The sequence below is a fragment of the Columba livia genome, chromosome 2 (assembly GCF_036013475.1).
Source record: "Columba livia isolate bColLiv1 breed racing homer chromosome 2, bColLiv1.pat.W.v2, whole genome shotgun sequence".
Lineage (NCBI taxonomy): Eukaryota > Metazoa > Chordata > Aves > Columbiformes > Columbidae > Columba > Columba livia.
Window position 1 is genome coordinate 156,622,446 of NC_088603.1, and position 21,930 is coordinate 156,644,375.

Genomic DNA, 21,930 nt, shown 5'->3' on the forward strand with positions numbered 1-21,930 from the left:
TGTTAGGAAAAACAGCTATTGTAAAAGGTTGTGTTTGGTTATATAGGGATTTAGGGGTTTGTTTGGTTTTTACTGCTTTTAATCAGAAACATGTTTGATGGCATTTAATGAACATTTTTGTTTTCAACCTCCCTTCCAAAGATACTTTTTTGGAAAACAAGCAATAAAAAAAGTTTTCTGTATGCATTATTCAATATTAAATTAATAGTAGTGACAACACACACCATGAACAAACAGCTCTAGGCTTCTGCTGAGTTGTGGACACGTTCCCCCTAAAACATTGACCTCAAGTCACTTAGTGTCTTGATCACTATGGTTTTAATCATTATTTTGCCAGCAAAACAAGGTTTAATCTAGCAAGATCTTAAACTTAAATGAAAACATCCAGGTCCTTACTTTTGGGGTGTATGTTGGCAGTTTCATTCCACAGAAACTTTGTTATCTCTGCACATACCTAAATCCCACCCCTGGCTCTCCTTATCTCACTTTCTGACCAGTAACAGCCTTTTCCCTGGCCTTGATGGATGCAATCTTGCCTTGTTCATTGTCTACTTAACATGATGTTTCAAGGCTATTTTCTAGCCCGCTGGGGGTTTATTTTCTGTTCCAATAACCCTTTACCTGTCCTCCATCACCAAAGCAGTTCGAATACTAACCTTTCACCTCATTTTTTCTACTTTCCTCTCTTTATCCATAATTTGGCATTAGTGACAACCACAGCTCACTAAAGTTTTCATATGTTTTTTCTTATTGCACTGGTGTTAGTGGCTTCAGGCAACCTTTGAGAAACAGGCAGTGAGCTTCCTTATTATTCTCCTTCAAATATGTCCTTTGCCATGATGCACTTCACAAACATGGTGTTCATAAATCAGAGCCTGTACATCTCCCCACCTCTCTTCCTTCCTAGGCCAAAGAAAACACAAGAGCAATCCACTTTGTCCTCATGACAGTCTTTACCCTTACAAGTCTGTTTCACACAGACTACGGACAAACTTCATACTTTGCCAATTACCTGTGAAGTTTTTCCCTCCAAATAAATTCCTGTTTTTCAGGACTTTTCAAAACATCTGAATTTCTTGATAAATAGCAGTCCTTGAATAAGTGAGGTTGGCTCTATAGAGAATTCCCTTTTAGCCATTTGGAAAACAAAAGAGAGGAACTAAAGAGAACAGCTGAATCCACAAATATTATGAATGATGTTCAAAACAAAGGAATGTGTGGTAGTATAACACATCATCTTGTTTTAGTTCCAAGTATGACCAGGCCCCCTATTTTCAGGCACGCTGGTTCAGTCTAAACATTTGTAGGCATTCTTCAGGAGGTCAGGTTTTCATCTCACTGGGAAAAGCTAACCGCATCTATTGTTCCGGGTAAGACAAACTCTGGATGCAGAATCCTAATTCCACACTTTCTGCTCTGAAATAATTTTGAACATTGATCACTGGAGAATTAAAATGAGCAGAGGGTTTCTATATAGTCTTTTTATGTCCAAGGGGGCAGACAAATTAACTGGATACTCTCCCCACAACATTTTCCAGGATAGCAAAGCTTGTGTTGATCTGTAGTCAACACTTCCTAAGATTTTACTTAAACATTGAATCAAACAAGGATGGAATTAAGTCATGCATTTTCACTTCTTCACCCACTAAATATACTTTCATATACAGAATCCTTCCAAGTATATCACTGAGAGCCAGTTATCATCTACCCCACACTGAATCCGTGTAATCAAGTCTCCATTGAAAATACAAATATAGAGCTGGCTGAGTGACTGATAGGCAAATGAGTTCCTGAGCTAAGCCCTGCAGGAAAGGCTTGGCAAAGTGAGAGAGTATTTGCTGTCTTCTAGGAAGCCAAATCAAAAAAAAAAACATGGAAAGCTCTCAGTTCAGGAATTACAGCTTCATACTAGTCTTTAGTAAATACAGATGCTAGAAATAGAAGCTTGCTTTTGGTGTCTCTGCCAGAGAAGGCAAGAAGCCATGTTCATTATTTTGAAAGAGAAAGACTACAGCTTTTTTTTTGCACAGAGGGTCTTCATTGTGCTTTCATAGAGCTAGGACAAATTCCAGACTATTTCACTTACTGAAAGTGTATTACTCTCAAAAATGTTGAAGAACCAGATGTCCAACAAACCTTTAGATATCTGCAGGTCTCATCAGCTCTTATTGAATTCATCCTCAGTACCTTTGTCTCACTGTCAAGGCTGACAAGTTATTTCAGAACCTGCTTCTGAAAGTATGCTGAATATAGAGCTATAATTCACATACCTCTTGTTTGAAAACTATAATTAAGCAACACCTCCATCAAATACTTTTTTATTAACAGTTATGTTATTGCTATCAATTCTGTCCTCAATTAAGTAAAGCAGGTAGGAGAGGAATTAAAATTTACTATGCGATTGGACACCTAGATGGATGGGCACAGGAGATATATTGGTTCATTCAATATGGTAGACACCTCCGAGGTCAGAAGAGAACAAAACAATGTTCAGTAGCTTCCTGTAGACAGCAACTATCACTAATAATAACCACTAACTATCAATATACTTTCTTCCTCTAAACGTAACTGAGGAGAGAGAAGGAAGTTCAGGAGTAGGAAAGGAAATACCCGTTTCCCTATAAGGTAGTATGAGCTCTACTACTGTTTCCAGGTGTGTGTATCATTACTCAAAAAGGTTCCCATGAATCCTGAATGCATCAGATAAATAAGGAACAGTGGCAAAATGGTATGCTAAGATTTCATTATTGCCTTTGTTGGTTTCTTCTCTGTATTACCTTTCACAGTCATCCTAAACAAAACTCACTCAGGAAGTCTCATCAATACTCAAATGTGCAAATAAAACAGAAACAAACAACAAAACAACAACAACAAGAAAAAAACAAATGCTAACACCACAGTATAAAAGAGATGGTAAGGCTGGAAAAGGTGCAAAGCAGGCAGAAAACATCTAGACACAAGATGGAGTGAAACCAGCTTATATAGCTGTTTTTGTTTTGGGACAGTACCACGGGATTCCAAGTGCCGGAGACTTAACTTTAGAATTCTGGCAAGAGGCAAGAGCAAAGCTCTCAAGAGAGTAGAAGTGAAGCAGCTGTTGAAATCTGAGTGAAATTATTTTTAAACTCCTAAGCTTTTGAAACAAAATAGAGAGGCATTTTAGAGGCATTTTATGTTGTTTCAGCCCATTTAATTACTTGATGTTTTAGTTGAGGACTCACCAATATAATAATCTCTTCCACTGTAATCAGGTTTTTCAGCCAAAAATTGGCATGGAACTGATCAGAACTTAGCAATGCCTCTTTCTCATTCATAGTATTTGTGGTTTTTTTTTATTTCATTGCTGTTCTGTTTGGGTTATTTTTTGTTTGGTTGTGGGTTTTATATAATGCTCAATAAGTATCAGAATTGTTGGTACATTCCCAGTTAGTATATGTGGGAGGTTAGTACAGATCTACAGCTTTCTTCAGGAACCATCAAAATAGTAAAACTTGACAGAAAAGACACAATTCCTTCTCTGTTTCTAGAAAAAGGAATCTGCTACTGTCACAGTTCCTCACCAGTGGAGAATTTTTATCCTGTCTTCCTGGGTATCTTCAGCCATACAAGACACTAAATACAAAGGGGAAGGTCAAAGCTTCACCAACCATTGCTCTCTTGGCGTGTGTCTGAGTGGTACTGGAGCCTTTTCTGTGCTCTCTCTGAAAGAAAGTAGGGGATTTTTTTCTTTGTACTCCTTGCTATTTTCAAAAGCAACCCAATGGGGAGAGGTAAATTAACTACTCTCTTTTTTGACCCCATCAGCCTGGCCATCATCTGGCCTTTGTTTCCAAGGGGCAAGTGTGAGAAAAAATAAAACAAAAAAAAAAAAAAAAAAAGGCATACAGCATCAATAGACATTTTATATTTTGTAATATATTACTTCCTACCCCTTAAATATACAGCTCCTGAAAGGTGTCAAGGTGTTGATTTTAAACACCTACAGCTCTAAATATTTCTCTTTCCATGAAATAACCTTCCTGGGTTGCAACAATCTAGGGTTTTCTAGACTTGAGTTAGGAGATGTTGTTTTGTTTTACATGTGTAAAGAACTGTGGGTTTGGGGTTCATGTTTTTGGTCTGTTGTTTTTTGGGGGAATTGGTTTGGGGTTTTGGCTTGTGGTGGGTTTTTTTTGGTGAGAGGGTGTTGAATCAGGTCTAAACAGGGCCATCAGCCACTGCAGAGACATGATGAGTAATTTCGAGCACACAACTCTACATGGTATCAAGGTGAGATGAGACAAGTTCAGTGAAAATAAATCCACTGGGGAGCCATAGCAACCAGTTTTGGCTCAGGAATTCTCCAAAGGTGATACCTGAGGGAAAAACATCATGAGGATAGTCACTACTTTTTACTCCTCTTTGGATATCCACTTCAAACCCAGGGCCAAGAAGACTTTTGGTCTTGCACTTTGGCTATGAATGTCTAGTTAATGGTCTATAGTTCAACACATGGAATGAAAAAACAAGGCTGTTAAATGCCATATGACACCTACTGGAAAGTCTTCTCTGAAATTTCTCCTGAACCAACTGATAGTGCAAGGACACCTTTTGGAATAAAGGGAGTTTTCCCTTTTTGCTCTGTGTTAGTATTCACTGATCTGATCTTCTAGGGCTTACAGTACTTTTCTCAATGAGGTGTTAAACAAACGTAAGCAGATTGTACAGTGCATGGCTGGGTCAACGCCAGAGCACATACTCTGGCAAGCCAAAGTTGCCCCCTGTGAAACAATCTTTGCAATAGCTCCAAAATAAAATTTCCTGTGCTCAGGAAAACACAAGACCTAATATCTTCCACCAGCTGCTGTCAACATTTCTCTCCATTTCACAAACAATCAAGAAAAGCTCTCTTAAAGGATGAGCTTCCTACAGGCACAGAATTAAAGCCAAGATCTGGATCGTTACGATTATGAATTAAAGTTAGGCTAGATATACACTATGTTTTATGTATTAGAAAAAAAAAAAAAAGTAATTAAGTATTGAAACAATTAACTTGGGTATATTTGTCATCAAATGCAGAAATTAAACTAATTATCAGATGCTTTTCCCTAACATAGCAGAAATAATTGGACAAGCTTGGAAGTCCTTTGGTTTACTTCATAAGAACATTTCAGTTCCTTCTTATTTTCAGACTCTGTGTCTCTGGGGAAATTATTTGTCTGTATATCAGTCCCTTTATTATGAAGAGATTATAAATTCTTTAATAATGTGTTTTCCTGGCTGGCATAGCATTTACCTTCTTCTTAGCAGCTTGTATGGTGCTGTGTTTTAGATTTGTAACCAAAACAATACTGGTAACACATTAATGTTTTAGCTATTGCTTAACAGTATTTACATAGCATTAAGGCTTTCTCTGTTTCTCTCTCTGCCCACCTCCTCTGCAGGAACAGATTGGAGGGTGTGCAATAGGAGGTGACACAAGCAGGTATATGACCTTAACTAATCAACGAGATATTCCATACCATAAAAAAAACATGGCAGCAAAAAAAGGGGGAAAGAGTGGGTTTTATGTTAGTTAGCCATCTTTTGCTTAGGAGGTGAATACGCATTGGTTGACCCAAAGTGGTGAGTAATTACCTTTGAATAGATTGTTTAGTCAATTTCTTTCTGTCTTATCCTACTTATTCTTCACTAATAAAACTTTTTTTTTTTTCAAAATGGGTTTGTGGCAACACATGGGATCAGTATTAGATTCATATCAAGAAGAGTTAATTGTAAAAAACAGTGCACGAAAGTCTTAGACTTGTAACTTGCGCAAAATAGGCAGTAACCCTTGGTTTTCCACTACAGGCCTGTGAAAAGGTAAGAAACTTGAGAGCAGGAAGGCCCTTCAGAAATCTGGACTGGCTGGAATGATGTGCTGAGGCTAATTGTAGGAGGTTCAACGAGACCAAGTGCTGTATGCTGCACTTGGGTCACAACAACCCCATGCAACGCTACAGGCTTGGGGAAGAGTGGCTACAGTGAATAAAAACAGACAGGTAAATGACTTTCAGGAGACAGGACAGACCCTGATACAGAAGGGACATAAGATGGTGGGAAGGAGGATTTCTTCTTCATGGAATATTTAGTGATCATGGGAAGGGTAGGATACTACAAGTTCCTGTCTGGACAGCCTGGTCCTAAACAAGTCCAGTCTAAAGGTCAGTAAACATGATTGATAGACTGAGCTCCTTCAGTGTTACTAGCAAAGCCTTAACACAGCACTTGTATGGGAGAGGCAACTGAGTTTTCCATAAGAAGCACAGCTCCCTGCATCCCTCATTTTCCTCTCAAACAGTTCACTGGTAGACATTTCATGGTCAGATTCAGAGGCTGAAAACTAGGCAGCCATGAGATAAAGTGGGAACAGTGAAAGTAGGAAGAGCAAGTGTAGGAAGACAGGACTTCACAGTTCTCCACCATACCAGGAGCTGAATGTTGAATACAAAATGAGACAAGTGTTGTAGATGTTATTACAATTTATAGGAAATCATGAACCCCTTTTCCAAGGGGTGGGTGATGACCTAAAGACATACCTAATGGTCCTAGCTTAGCTGTAAATAGCCTCAACTTTATGTTAAAATGAGTTCATTGTCTCATTCACCTCTATCTGCCCACTCGTATTCTCACAGCTGGGCAGGAAGCTCTTTGGGAAACGTATATGTTTAGTCACTTTTTAAAAGGTTTTCTGTGTCTGGAAGGTTGTCTGTCTTAGTAAGTCTATTAAGAGACACCACCTCTCCTTACAGACCTTGCTTTACATATAACCTTAGGTCCTCAAAATACAATACTAATGCTGATTCATACCTCTCCCTTTTAATATAAAATATTCTTCAACCCTGGCGAGGAGTTTACTTAGCAGAAGCCATAATACAAATGAATAACCTCAATGTAAGAATCACTCTTCACAAATGAACATAGTTCATTCCTAGCTATGAAACAGGAGAACTGTCATTCTCTGTTGTGACACTAGAATTTTTGTGTTTCATTTATGTTGCTTAATGTTTGGTTTCTGGATGGGAAACAAGCACATTTGCCATTAGAAATCAAACCTCTGAAGTTGTGTTTGAACAATCCCTTGGCAGTGGTTTTAGCTCTGAGTACTTTCTTTTAACATGAACACTTTAATATAATCTCTTTCTGTTGTTGTCTTCTGGCTGAGCTTCAAGAAGAGTGGGGCAGCCACTTAGCAAATGAGATATTTCTAAATAAAATGAGAGAGGGAACAAGAAATCTGTTATCCGAGACAGCCCTGCATTGCCTTGGCGATTAAAAAACTAATGACCCCGTATCTGGAGCCAAAAGACTTTCTTGTTCTCTCTTACTATAAATCAGACAAGCTGAATTCATTCCACCTAATTATTATGCCTACAACCTACAGCAGAGAGTGCCTTATGAAATTACTGGCCATAGAAGAGATCTATCACTCTTTGGAGCCTCACAAGGGAGCTTGGAGGTGGACTTGACAAAGCTTCCTTTCAACCGTGGTAGATTATGAACCTATAGATCTGGGCTAGTGGGCAGGACCTGGATAAAGTTTGGTGTCCTCATGGAAGGGTTAGAAAGCAAGAACAGGTTCAACAGTGGACATAAGCTGCAAAATCATGTTAGGAGTGCAGACAGCAACAGGCAGAAAAATCAGAGGAATATTTGCTAAGACTGTCTACAGAGTTACTTAAGCCTTCATCCTGAATTGTCCACTCTTTACCAACCATACCAACTCTCGGTATTACTCAACCAATTTACTCTCAGCCACCTATTTAGCCATTCTGCAGCGCTGCTATCTTATTCTATTCAGTGACACATGCCAACTGAAACCACCCTCAACCAATCTTCTATCAGCCAAAACCACATTTGTAAGGTTCACCCCCTTCTGAGAAAGCCCAGCTAGCTCTGCTTCAGCCTTTCTGATGTAGCATTGCCCACAGAACTTCCTTGTCATGGATGTCATACTTTGACCCTGTGTGAATGGCATTCAAATGGAAATGCTTTTTCCAGTCTCACTGTACACTGCAACTCTTGCTAAGGAGTGAATTTTTCTGTTAAAATCCTTTGCAATCCCATTCAACAGACATACATTCTATCAATCAAAATAAGAATCTTCATATCTTTCTAAAAATCTGTCTCTCCCACAAATAAATAATTGCTGAAGCCAAATATCAGTATTTTCCCCTAGGGTCTTTTCAGTTTTTTATTTTTTTTTAAATCAAGTTTATGAAAGTCAGTTGTGGCAGCTTTATCAAGAGGGAAGGGTGAGACGTGCAGAAAAAAAGGAGACATTTGCTGCCAACATCCCTTCAGTCCATTCCTGTAAGATCGCTGCTGTCATAGACCACTCTCTAGGGGAACACCTCCTGAGAAAGTGGACTTCCATGGGTTCGGGAAAGTGCATCTGAGCGGAAAACACATTTTGTAGTGACCTACACAGCCATGCCAAATGCACCAGTCTCGAGCTTAATGATCTGCTGTAAAAGTCCCCTAAAGACTGCCCTGGACACAATGTCCAGAGTTCCAGTTTTAGAAAAAAAAAAACAACCGTGTCTCACTCATAGCTTTGATCTCAACTTCAGCTAAAAGATGAGGATGAGAGACAGCAATCTCCGCTTCCTTCACACCACACCTCCAGGAGTAACCCTATGGTCACCTCTTACTCTCCTTGAATTTGCAAGCAACTCATCATACATATTCCCATCCTCCATGTGATGTTTCAGAGTGACCCAGAGAAAGAAATAAGCTGCACATTAGTTAAATCCACATCTGAAACACTAAATATTGCTGCTGCCAGCACTGCAGAGAAATGGACCCCAAGCCATTAGAGAGAAATTAATTTTATTTCCTTCCAGGACTGCTGACTCAGAGCTGTCTCCCTTGCTCTTGATCTCTATCTCTTTGGCTTGCCCTTTTGACCACCCCCCACTCCAGGGTTTCTGATTGGCTTATTTTCAGCCTAATTCCCACCTCCTTATTCAATGTCTGTCATATTCATGCCTGTCTCCCAAGTAGAGAAGGTACATACCTTTCACCCCCCAACTTTGAACTCATGGGTCCCTGTCCTTTCAATCAAACTTTGATGGCAAAGTCTGTTTCTCATTTTTAATGGCCTCGGCACCTTGTTTCCTTGGTTGAGAGATTTGTTAAAACATAAAAACAGGGCCATGGCACTGACTCAAACTGCAGTCATTCATGGCTTTTAATTGTTAGCACACTCTTGCTCTGGTGTAATTAGAATGTCAATTAGCAGCCTTTCAGGCAGGTTTAAGAAGAGCACTTGTCAGGGACCATTCCCTGAAGGCAACGTGGGCTGAGGGAAGGCAAGGAGAGGCAGTTCCCTTGTGCGGATATAAATAATGCCTCGCCATTTGACCTCTGGGCTGGACACCAACATCTAGCCTGTTTTATTTAGCAAGGTGGCAGAACACTTGCAAGTCTAGTTTCTTGTATTCCCATTGAAAACCATCTTGGTGTCTTTACCATGGATCCATTTGCTACAGAATGTGGTCTTAATCGTCTGTTGTGACAAAGTATCCCCTCTTCTTTCTGCTATTGCATTGAACCCACGTTCAGTTGTTTTGCGTAGTAGCTCTTGGATCTTCTTGAATGCTTCATCACTGGTCATGTCTCTCCAGGACTCATTCCCAGTTCACCCCTTTGACATGTGTGGGCTTTACTTTGAGGATAAACACACACTCAGTACTTGTTTCTGTCTTCCAAACCTGGCAATTCCCAAAAGCTCATTGTCTATGTCTAATTTTGTATTCACATGTCCATGCAGGCTGTCCACCAGCCAACTCTAACAAGATGTTCACTTTTCCTTTGTGTCTGGCAGATTAATTTCCAACCTTGTGTGGCAAGGTCAGGCAACTCAAATACAATTTTCAGTAGGATTTTTTAACAAGATTTTAACAAAACAAAACAAATAATCAGGTCTCACTTGTTTTCGCCATCCTTTTTTCACCATCAGTTGACATCTCCATATAAGATGTGTACTGCAGCTCAGAAAGGAACTGGAGACAGCAGTGGTTGATCAGAATCAAGGGCAGCTCTATCCATGAAGTTAACATTGACACCTTAATGAACTTTTCTTCCCTTAAAAATATCTATTAATTTATTATACTTTTTCTTCCACAGCCACAGTGTAACACCCTTTCTATTGCTTTATAAGTATCTGAGGCATACCTAAAGTCTTTCATTTCTTCTTTTGCATCATCTAGTAACATGGACCACCCATCTCAAGCATTTGTCCAACTTTCTCTACCATTGTAACCACTGCAGCCTTTGCTTCTTTCTGAGGTCTTCATTCTCTTCTCATTATATTTGGAATAACAATTTAAGAAAGAAACATCCCTCTTGCCAAAAGCTTAATATTGGTCACCCAAAATCTTTAGTGACTTTTATTGTCTTTCTTTTGCTTGCATCACACATTTATCTCTTTTGCTCCACAGACCTGACCCTGCCTTTCTTCTCTGCTCTTTTCTGAATCATTCTCAGCATATCGCACTCCTTGCTTTCCCACAGGAACTTTCTGGCAGCATATACCTATCTATCTTCATCAAAAACATTTAAAAAATCATGGAAACACACATTTCATAAACATTATTATGTTATAATCTGAACCTAAGTCAGTTGAAAATCAAATCCAGACACACTGCAGACTTTATGACTTTGTGTCAAATGAGGCTTATGTTTCATTTTTAAATAACTGTGTTTATATTTCTAAGTAAACACCCTAAAATTCCCAGTATTTTGATCTTCAGAGAGGTGTCTCATCTGTATTAGCAACAAACTCACATTTAAACATTTTCTAAGCTCTTTTTAAAATGAGAACACAGACTTTTATTTTTCCTGTATTGCTACTTATATCTCATAAGCTGAACACCCCGACTTTTCATGTTATGTGCCTGTTTGTTTTCATTTCATATCATACTGGTAATTTACATGACACTGCAAGGATTCTTTCTGAAAACACAGAGTTATTAAGATAAAGTTATTTTCTGTATTAACTACATAAAAGTACTTAATGATGCTTCGTGTATTAAGTAACAAAGGTAAGCCCTCTGTTGGTGTTTTGTTTCAGAAACAGAGGTATAGTAGGCAATATGCAGACTAATACACTCACAACAACTCAGAAGACTTAGATAATTTTTATTCTTCCTAGCACTGTTCTTGTCCTTCGTGGAAGTGAAAGGTTTTTCTATCATAAATTCACCATTAAGTTTACGTTCTGCTGTTGCTTAATTATATTCAAACATTAATTAAAGAAGATGTTAGTTATACTGGCAGTGGTAACTACAGAAGGTATGTTTGTCTTGGTATTGATGTCATTTCAGTTTCCCGAGCTTAAATGCCTATAAAAAAGGGACATAAAATAATGCATGGGATATTTCAATTCTAATACGTATGTATAAGTCTGATTATCAGAAAAGGTAAGCAATTATTCTATCAAAAATCAACTGCTAAACCATTGCAAAGCCTCTGCTCTTCTGTCCAGCATTTACTTTACCTTAGACATCCTACCTTTGAAGCAATATCTGCAACAATACATGCCCTCTTTACCTGTTTAAGCAGTAGTCAGCATCAGCATCATCATTATACATGATATGTACTTAAAAAAAAGAAAAAAAGAAAAATCTATGGCCTCATGCAGCAAAGCTGTTTTAGAGAGCTCAGCTAAAAAGAAGATGGGTCAATGCATCAAGGTTATTTTCATTTCCGGGATCTGTAGGAAGGGTTTGTACCCAAAGTAAGTGTTAAAATACCTTGCAGAACACTGGAGGATACAGCATGGATTACAGCACACAATAGACTGCAACTGGAGACACATCTACATGCACGTCTGCAAAACAGCACCAAAGGAATCACCCTTCAAAAGTGTCTGCAAATCTGCATGCCTGCAGCACATAACACCATCTGACCAGAGCCGTCTTCTCTTAGCCTTTAAGATGTTCTAGCCATCTCTTGAAAACACAGTTATTCTCCAGGTTTTCTACCTATTTTCAATCTTTGTGGGTGACAGTGGTGCAGTAACATCTTCAGCAGGGACAACCTGTCAGGCACACACCCACAACCATTCTAATTTGAGTGTCATGAAGAGCTGCATCAAATTCTGTGTCTATTTTAAGGATGTACAGACCCCTCCACCCCTCCTAGACACATCCATTCTCCATGCCCAAGCTCCTGCTGCAATCAAGTCCTTTAATAGATATACAGCACAACCCAGTGAGGTCTGTCTGACACTGTGATGCTTCTCTCCTCCAAATCAGTGTTGTTCAATAAGTACATCATGCTGATTTAAAGGTTGCTTAAAACTGAACAATAAATAAATAGATAAGTAAATAAAAATCCTCAGATGCCCGTGCTCTCCAATAAGTAAGCCTGCTCTACAAACATAGCTTAGAAATAACCCAGGGACAGGCACATCTAGCCTGTAATGCTGCAAAGAGACTGACCTTAATGAAGTTGGACATTCCCTTTGAACAAAACTTGGCTCCTGGCATGAAATCTGTTTTGAGACAGTACCAAGAGGACAGCTCTGAAAAATGCCTTTAAATTCAGTGCCCGTGGCCCTGGCCTTGCTGTGCTGCAGTGTGTATTAGAGAACAGTGACAGTTCAAAAGGCTGGCTGGCAGATACATTCACAATACATTAACATTTTGCTAGAATCCTGCCAAGTGTCTCTCTGTGGTCTCAGTGGGAACCAACCAACTGCTTCAGCTACATTTGGATGGGACAGCTGCTTCATCAAAATATTCCATCTGTGGATGGTTTTGCAGGGCACACAACATTAGTAATAGCCTCCCTCACCCCTTTCCAAATGTATCTTTCATGTTACAAAAGTCTCATTTAGTCTGCTTTTGTCCAGTCCATAAGCATTTTGTTAATATAAACCAAAGATTCTCATTTTCCCAAGGTGCAACACAGAGATCATCTGTTCATCAGTCTTAAGGCAGTACTATCAGGAGCTGGATCATGCATTCATTCTGCCTTCAGAAATATGTAGGGATTTTGCTAATCGAACGTCAAATTAACTTGACACATCTGAAGGTATCTATCCAGCCATCACTGTGCATCCTAGCAGAACCTGTGACGCAGCCCCTGAATTACCCGAAGGTGAATTATCTCTACTTGATTAGGTTCACAGAAGGTTTCTAGTTGTGGAAAGGCTCCCCCTTGCCTACAGGGAGCTCCTGACATGTTCTCGGAAGTGTGTGGGGTCAAACAAGGAGAGAAAGCAGGAAAGTCAGGAAGAGCTTCAGTGAGAAAGTACTTCTTCCTGACTCCTTGGAAAAATAACGTGACCTGGGTGTATATTGATTTATCTACTCCCTACTCTGCTATACAGAAACTCTACTTCCCATTCCACTTCCACTCCTGTTAAACCCTTTTTGACCCAGGGCATTGATGAAAAAGAGTTGAATTTTAGCCCAGTCTGGTAGCGTTAAGCATCTTGTCAACTAACCAGGCTGGTGCAAAGCCACAAAACTTGATGCTCAACTCGGACAAGCAGAAAAAGAATTACAGGTAATGAAACATCTGTTTCCTACTCTGCAAAAGGTATATCATTGTCTGATTTGGAGCTGATATAAGCTGCTCTGTGGAAGCCAAGCATTTCACTGTTAGAGCACTGTAGCAATCCTGTTCTCTCTCTATCTCACACTATGCTGGGCATAGTTTTCTAGACTGAAATAGTCATAGGAAGAGACAAGAATCAAGAGGTACCTTGCTGTTAACTTTGGGGTCTGGGGACCAAAGATTAAGTTAAAAGAAGGATAAGATTATGAAGAAAAAACAAAAAAAAAAAAAAACAAAATTAAGAAAAAAACAAACAAAACAGGGTGCAATTTGACTGCTCTTTTACCAGGCAGTGTATCTACATTGTTGCTTAATGCCTTGCAGTGTGAACCCCTTCCTACCTAATGCACATTAAACTGAAAACGCTGAGAGGAAGAGGAGGGAAGCACATAATCAGAGATCAGCCTTCAGATGGGTAAAAGTTCTGTTTGTGTTTTGTACAGTATAATTTCAGAGAACTAACCAGCTGTCATCTTAAACAATCAATACAATAACTCCAAGCATAAATGTCTCTGACTCGATGTGCAAGTGGAGACCAGTGACAAGTGGTGTTCCTCTGGGTTCGTTATTGGGACCAGTGCTGTTTAACATATTTGTTTGTTATGTGGACAGTGAGACTGAGTGCATCCTCAGCAAGTTTGCTGACAACACCAAGCTGAGCGCTGCAGTCGACACATTATAGGTTAGGGATGTCATCCAGAGGATCCTTGACATTCTTGAGAGGTGGGCCGTGCAAACCTCATGGAGTTCAACAAGGCCAAGTACAAGGTCCTGCACATGCATCAGAGCAATCCCAAGTACCATATAGCCCGGGCAGAGAATGAATTGAGAACAGCCCTGAGGAGAAGGACTTGGGGGTGTTGGTTGATGAGAAGCTCAACTTGACCCAGCAATGAGGTCTTGCAGCCCAGAAAGCCAACCGCCCTGGTGAGACCACATCTGGAATATTGTGTCCAGTTCTGGGACCCTCAGTTCAAGAAGGACAGAGAACTGCTGGAGAGGGTCCAGCGCAGGGCAACAAAGATGATTAAGGGAGTGGAGCACCTCCCGTGTGAGGAAAGGCTGAGGGAGCTGTGTCTCTTTAGTTTGGAGAAGAGGAGACTGAGGGGTGACCTTATTAATGTTTATAAATATATAAAGGGTGAGTGCCACGAGGATGGAGCCAGGCTCTTCTCGGTGGCAAACAATTATAGGACAAGGGGTAACGGGATCAAGCTGGAACACAAGAGGTTCCACTTAAATTTGAGAAAAAACTTCTTCTCAGTGAGGGTGACAGAGCACTGGAACAGGCTGCCCAGGGAGGTTGTGGAGTCTCCTTCTCTGGAGACATTCAAAACCCGCCTGGACATGTTCCTGTGCGACCTCACCTAGGCGTTCCTGCTCCAGCAGGGGGATTGGACTAGATGATCTTTTGAGGTCCCTTCCAGTCCCAAACATACTGTGACTGTGATACTGTGATACCCTGGGCTGCATCAAAAGAAATGTAACCAGCAGGTCAAGGGAGGTAATTTTCCTGCACTACTCTGCACTGGCAAAAACCCACCTGCAGTATTGTGTTCAGGTCTGGGGCCTCCCACATAAAAGGGATGTGGACCTGTTGGAGTGAGTCCAGAAGATGGTCACAAAGATGTTCAGAGACCAGACCACTTCTATGAGGACAGGCTGAGAGAGTTGGGGTTGTTTAACCTAGAAAAGAGAAGTCTGTTGAGAGACCTTATAGCAGCCTTCCAGTACCTTCCAGATGATCTTTTGAGGTCCCTTCCAATCCCAAACATACTGTGATACTGTGTGATACCTAAAGGGGATTAAAAGAAAGCTAGAGAGAGAGTTTTCACAAGGACATCTAATGTTAGGACAAGGGGTAATGGCTTTAAACTGAAAGAGAGGAGATCTAGATTAGATATAAGGAATAAATTTTTCACCATGAGAGTGGTGAGGCACTGGAACAGGCTGTCCAGAGAAGCTGTGAGTTTCTCATCCCTGGAAGTGTTCAGGGCCATGTTGGATGGGGCTTTGAGCAATGTGGTCTAGTGGAAGGTGCCCCTGCCCATGGCAAGGGTTTGGAACTAGATGATATTTAAGGTGTCTTCCAACGCAAATCATTCAATGATTCTATGAAATCCAAGTCAGCAAAGTAGCAATTTATGTACACAGCTATCAGCCATAGTGTTTACTCCAAGTGTGATGCAAAGAGCATTTTAACTTGCAGTCAAGAAGAGGGACAGTATAGGAGAAAGGAGCAAGTTGAACATTACCTTTTCAGCGGGAAACTAATTCTGAACCCCTTCGAGTCTGATTCCAAAGAGTACTGAAATGAACAGAAGAAGCTCAAATGGATCACAGAGTATTACAGATACAGCCCTAAATCAGCCTCCTACCAAACCGGCAAATTGATCATGGTAGGAATGGTCCATGAGGCAGTCTATATATACAAAAAGATAAAATCAGTTAGACTTCACTGATCGGACATTGTCTTCCCCACCTCCAGGAACTGCAGCCTATAAATCTGTTCATAACTTATTCTTAAATGCTTCAGTGTAAAACCTGCTACAGCCTGGAGATAGATCCAGCAGAGGCTTATCCATTATGTATTGTAAGTGCCCAGTATTTTTGTTATTTCCTGATGGCTCTGATTGCCATTGGCTGAAAGACTCAGCTGTTTGTGAACCAAAACCTAGCTTGGTGAAGAACAGCTGCGTAACCCTGATGCTGTTTTTCTAATAAGATTGTTTTTGAGAGGTGGTGTTGAACATGTATATCCTCATGGTGAGGACAACCAGGAGTTAAAGCTGTGCAAGACAAGAAAACACAGGCAGAAAAGTAAGAGCAGAGATTTATAAAGAGCAATAAAGATGAGCCATTCCTCGTCTGATTGATGAGTGCCTTGCCAATAGAAACACTGTGGTGAGCATATTAATTCTTGATCTGCTAGCTCATTAAACCTAGCTATCTGCTGTGTGTACTAGCCAGTAAAGAACTGATGTGTACAAGTTGTCTACATTCTACTTGGAGATTCTCTGTGTGCCAGTGAAGTTTCCTGAGTCAAGTGTGCTGGGAAAGGAGAGTTACATTTCACCCAGAAAACTGTCCACACAACTATGTTTTGTAGCACGACAAGAAGCTTTCTCCTTTCTGTTTCTTCTCCTACTTGCAATCACCCTTTTCTATGCTCTGATCAAGCGACAGGATGACCAAAATCCTGGCTCAGAAGCAAACCAAAAGGAGGATTGGGTTAAGGCAGCAATGATCACTCCTGCTATATTTCTTCCTTCCATCACAGCTCTCATGCTACTGTTCAGGTATGGTTTAAAAGGGGCAGATGTTCCCTGAGTCCAAAAGATCACTGAGCAGTAAATCATATTCCTCGGTTGTGACTCAACTAGACACCCTCAAGCAGCTTGCAGGAGAATTTCATTCTTTCTGTTGGGGTCAAATCTAACAAAATTCATTGCTGCGTGTCTCAAAAATCTGAGGAAAAAGAAAAAAAATGCACAAATCAGGCAGTTTCAGAAAACCAATCGCTATTATGAAAACTGAGGTAAGGTTTATACAATGTGTCACTGAGTATTCAGTATCTGCTTTCAAATGTTTGAATGAAAGAAATATACAGTAACAGCAAGAAAACCCAAAGTGAGGAAAAAATCTAAAAAGCACATACCTAAATAAAAGGTGCTGAGGTGTTAAATGGCTTGAACACTACTGTAAAATTAATAGTATTGAAACATGGCTAGCACAAATTATGAAAAATACCACCCATATTTCTTTTTATTTTTTGTACTGAAATGAAAGTGCTAAAGCTGGAAACAAATAAAAATCTTTTAAAATCATGATTTATAGATTATCATGGGGCTTCTAATTTATCTCTATTCTGTAATTAACAGGCTGTGTCACTGGAAGAGAAGAAAATTAATGGCACAAGACAACAGTGTCATCTACTACTACAGAGTAAATCTTGAAGGAAAAAAAATATACCAAAGCAGTTGTTTAAAATAAATCAACAGCCTTGGCCGAGTTGGCTGTCTGCATGGCAAATATTTATTGCCTCACACAATCTTTACAGAAGGACAATATCTGGTACCAACTGGTTAAAAATAAATTAAGAAAATTACTTCTAGCAAAAGAAATAAATACTACCGTTGGATATTTACTTTCTGGTTAAAGTAGAAACAGTCTCTTGAGCAGAGGGAGCAAAAAATGATGGGCTTAAATCATAGTGCTCAGTCACAAATTCTACCCTCAGCTAATTCTAGTGTCAATCTAAAAATATATATTGCTCTCTCATTTTTATTTCATTACATATTGTGTTTTATTCAGGAAACCCACTATCATTTTTAAGGGCCAGTCATGTTGGAAGCCACCTTCTTCAGGCACAGAGTGCTCAGCTCTTTCTGGGCTCCAGTTTTAGCGACTTTAGGTGTGACTCCACAGTCACCATGACCACTACAAAGCAAAAGGCAGTGGTGATATTTCCACACATATGCCAAAATTTTTCTGATGGGGCAAAGCAGCATTTTGGGGTACTTCCCAGCTCCTGTTCTTCCCCAAAGAAAGCACTGCACTCCCAGCAAGCTCAGTTATTTTCCACCTTAGGGAGAAGTGTCTTCTGCTGCAGGTATCATCCCCTAATCCAGACCTGCCGGCACACATGCATTTTTAGTGCTTGCCACACAAGCTCTGTAGAGAGTCCAAAGTCCACTGTCATCCAAATACTCACATATACTTTTAAAGTTTAGTGTGCTTGGACAAACACTAACTGCATTTTTAACCTTTACATCAGTAAATAAAAGAAACCTGCAATCTGTTCTGCTGAAAATGTAGTTTCTATTGACACAGACTCTTTTGTTTTTGTGGGCAATTAATTGCAATATTAATAAATATTGCACAGTAGCTGCTCTCAAGCTAAAGCTAAGAGAGAGTTACGAAGTTTAGCAAATGTCACAGACCTCCCACTGCAGACATTTGTGGTTTCCAAGGTAAGACAAGAGGAACAATGCAATCATCTATTTTGAGCTACTCTGTGACGTTAGACCTTTTTAGTCAGTACAGCAGGGACAACCCTTCTTCCTGAGTGTGTTCCTACCTTTGAGTTCTTTAAACTGTGATTAAAGCAGCTCAAATATTTTCTATGACATATGACACTGACCCTATTTAAGATGGCATTTGAGCCAGCTGAGACACATTTGTTGTGGGGAAGTGAGGCAGGAAGGGGCAGGGATGGCTTCTGTGAGAAGACACAAGAAGTTGCCCCTGTGTCAGTCAGAGCCAGTTCCAGCTGGCTCCAGGACGAAGCCGGTGCTGGCCAAAGCTGAGCCCATCAGTGACACTGGTGACACCCCTGTGATAACCTATGTAAGAAAGGGTAAAAACTGTTGTGCAGAAGCTGGGAAGGAAGAGTGAGGATACAGCCCTATGGACACCAAGGTCAATTAAAGGTGACAGGAGGAGGTGCTCCAGGTGCTGAAGCAGAGATTCCCCTGCAGACCATGGTGAAGCCGAATGACCCCTGCACCCATGGACGTCCATGGCAGAGCAGATGGACATGTCCTGAAAGAAGCTGCAGCCTGTGAAAAGCCCAGGCTGAAGCAGGCTCCTGAAAGACCTGCAACCTCATGGAAAAGTGCCCACACTGGAACAGGTTTTCTTGGCAAGGCCTGTGACGCATGGAGAGAAGCCAACACTGAAGCAGTCATTCTTGAAGGACCCCTACTGGAGCAGTTCTTGAAGAACTACACGCCATGGAAAGTACTTGTGTTGAAGAAATTTGCAGAGGACTGTCTCCTGTGGGAGGGACCATATGCAGGAGCAGGGGAAGAGTGTGAGGAGGAAGGAGCGATAGAGACAAAGTGTAACGAACTGATCAGAACCCCATTCCCCATCCCCTTGCACTGTGTTGTGAGGAAGAGGTAAAAGAGTTGAAGTTGAGCCTCAGAAGAAGGGAGGGGAAGAGAAAGGTGCTTAGAGTTTTGTTTTGATTTTTTCACTATCCCCCCTATTATTAATTGGCAATAACTAAATAGAAGCTTCCTGATTTTGCCTGTGGTGGTAATTGTTGAGTGATCTCACTGTCCTTATCCTAACCCATGAGTTCATTTTATTTTCTCCCCCTGTCCTGCTGAGGGGAGGCTCACTAGTTATCCTGTGGCCAGCCAAAGTTAACCTACCAAAGTAGGTTTATACAACATGTCACTGAGTATTCAGTATCTGCTTTCGAATGCTTGAATGAAGTGATGCACACAGGCAAAAAACCCTGAAGAACAAGGGGCTCAGCCAACACAACTGGGCCACAGAATGGAGGATATAGCAGAGGTACTAGGTTGAGCAACATGACAGCATGGTGCCATCTACCACATCTCACACCAGATCTACCCCAAGACACTTGCATAGAATGAAATATAAATCGAACCCATAGCATAATTGATATATGGAATTTAAATAAATATTTAGCAGACAGATTAAATAGTTCAAATAAATGTGTAGCGAACAAAAGCAACCAATCAGAAAATACATAATATAATGTACAGGGACGTTTTCAAATGCACATGACAGGAACCTGCACTATATCACTCCTCTGGCAGCTTCTGGGAAGTTATATCTCACAGTGTCTCAGTTAACCGTGGATACCCAGGCTTGCTATTGACTGAATAACCAAACCTGTGTTACAAATCTGCTGCTGAAATCTATTCTGTGGTTAATGGTAACTAAGTCAGGAAGCCCAGAGAGAGGCCCCAGGTGACAAGCCAGAGGTCATAAAGGAAGCTCCTAACACAGAAGGGAGTCCAATACCTGTTTTCTGAGTGCATAAGATTTTCCACACAGCACTTCCTCTGAAACTCTATAGAAGGTATAAAAATCAGCAGTGGACATGAGAACAAACAGAATTTAATTTGATTGTGAAGCTGGCAAGCAGTATTACAACTGAAATCCCTACATTTTCTTTTTCTTTCTAGCTTTGTATTTCTTTTGTTCACTCTCTTTTTATGTGCATTATTGCAGAGGAACTGCTGACAGTCGCTACTTCAGATGTGGGACTTTATCACAGCAGGATTAACTAAATCACAAAGGCAGAGTCCATACAGCATCAACCCCTTTCCTTTTAACAACTCAGAGGCAGATGGCAATAAGAAATGAATTTTCTCATACTGTCAAAGCTCATGCTTTTTCACCCACAAGAAGGATTTTTGCTTTGATTCAAGGAGGAAACTAATTTTACAGTTAGAATGGAAAAGATGAAGAGGTTCTACATCAAGGTTACTAATTAGTCCTGTAAGTTTGTGAAGACCAGGTTTGTTTTTCTTTTTTAATTCTTATTTTTTTTTAAATTAAAGTTGTCAAGAACTGGTTTGGCTTTGCATATAGCCTTGTGCCAAGGCACATGAAGATTACTAGCATAAATTCTTGCAACACATACATGTGATGATACAATCTCACGCTGGAGATTTTTTTTATCCCACACACAGACCGGGACCTCCCATGATCTTGGAATATGTTTGACTGGTGTGTGACACAATTCTGAATTTCAGGCTATAACAGGATTATTGCCTGTGGCAAAGCACTGAACCTGGTGCAGCCAGAACTAACTTTCTCAAGATCGTCGAGATACAGATGAAATGGAATTCCTGCCAGAACAACACAACAGAAGAATTGTGCAAGCACAAATTTGAGATATGAATCCTTTTACAAGTTTTTTCCTCTGCAAAGGTACTTCTTTAGGGTGACAGGGTCTATCACATGCAAGCTGTTAGTCTGAGGATGAGGGTAAGAACCCAGTTATTTCACTACAGATACATTCTACAGCTGAATGATATCAAATAACCACACACACACACACACACACACACACACACACACACACAAATGAAGAAAAACCAAATAAGAAACAAATAAGGTTCTTCCTGCTTTCAGATGCAGTGGAATAAATAGCCATGGAAAACTGTGTCCTGCCTGTGGTTGCTATAGCAAAAGCAAATTTCTCCCAGACAAACTACTTTCATCCTGAGCAGCTCCTGGGCTGTACAGGAAAGCTGTTGCAAGTTGAACCCCCGTATGGACAGCCACTGCATCACTTCCAGACCCCTCTTGTGATGCTCATCCTGCTACGGGTGACATTTTGAGGCTCCTCCAAGTTCGGTCCCAAACAGACATATGTTAACTAATACAAAAACACTGTTCTGAAGAAGCTACACAAGGAAAAGCCATTTCAGGCAACTTCCTAAGACAGATAAGCTCTTAAAAAGCCATTTAGTCAGCGTTTTCCTTAGCCTTTGAGCTTTGCATGATAATATTGTTGTGACTGAAACAGTAACTTTCAAAAAACTATTCAGAAAAACAAGAGGATGAAAT

General features: G+C 40.4%; 1 protein-coding gene across 10 annotated transcripts in view; it reads right to left on the reverse strand.

Annotated features, from left to right (window-relative positions):
• Positions 1 to 21,930, reverse strand: part of FAM135B (family with sequence similarity 135 member B) — a 274,657-nt gene that overhangs the window by 239,485 nt on the left and 13,242 nt on the right. For 3 of the 10 annotated variants that reach the window (XM_065054472.1, XM_065054474.1, XM_065054467.1), the window contains exons 2-3: positions 15,846 to 15,898; positions 15,134 to 15,276 (exon numbers count right to left, since the gene is read on the reverse strand). The exons of 6 other annotated variants lie outside the window; for them this stretch is intronic. The gene's annotated coding sequence lies outside the window, so the exon portion shown is untranslated. The remainder of the gene's footprint in view (positions 1 to 15,133; positions 15,277 to 15,845; positions 15,899 to 21,930) is intronic. One more of the 10 variants, XM_065054469.1, reaches the window with a different exon arrangement.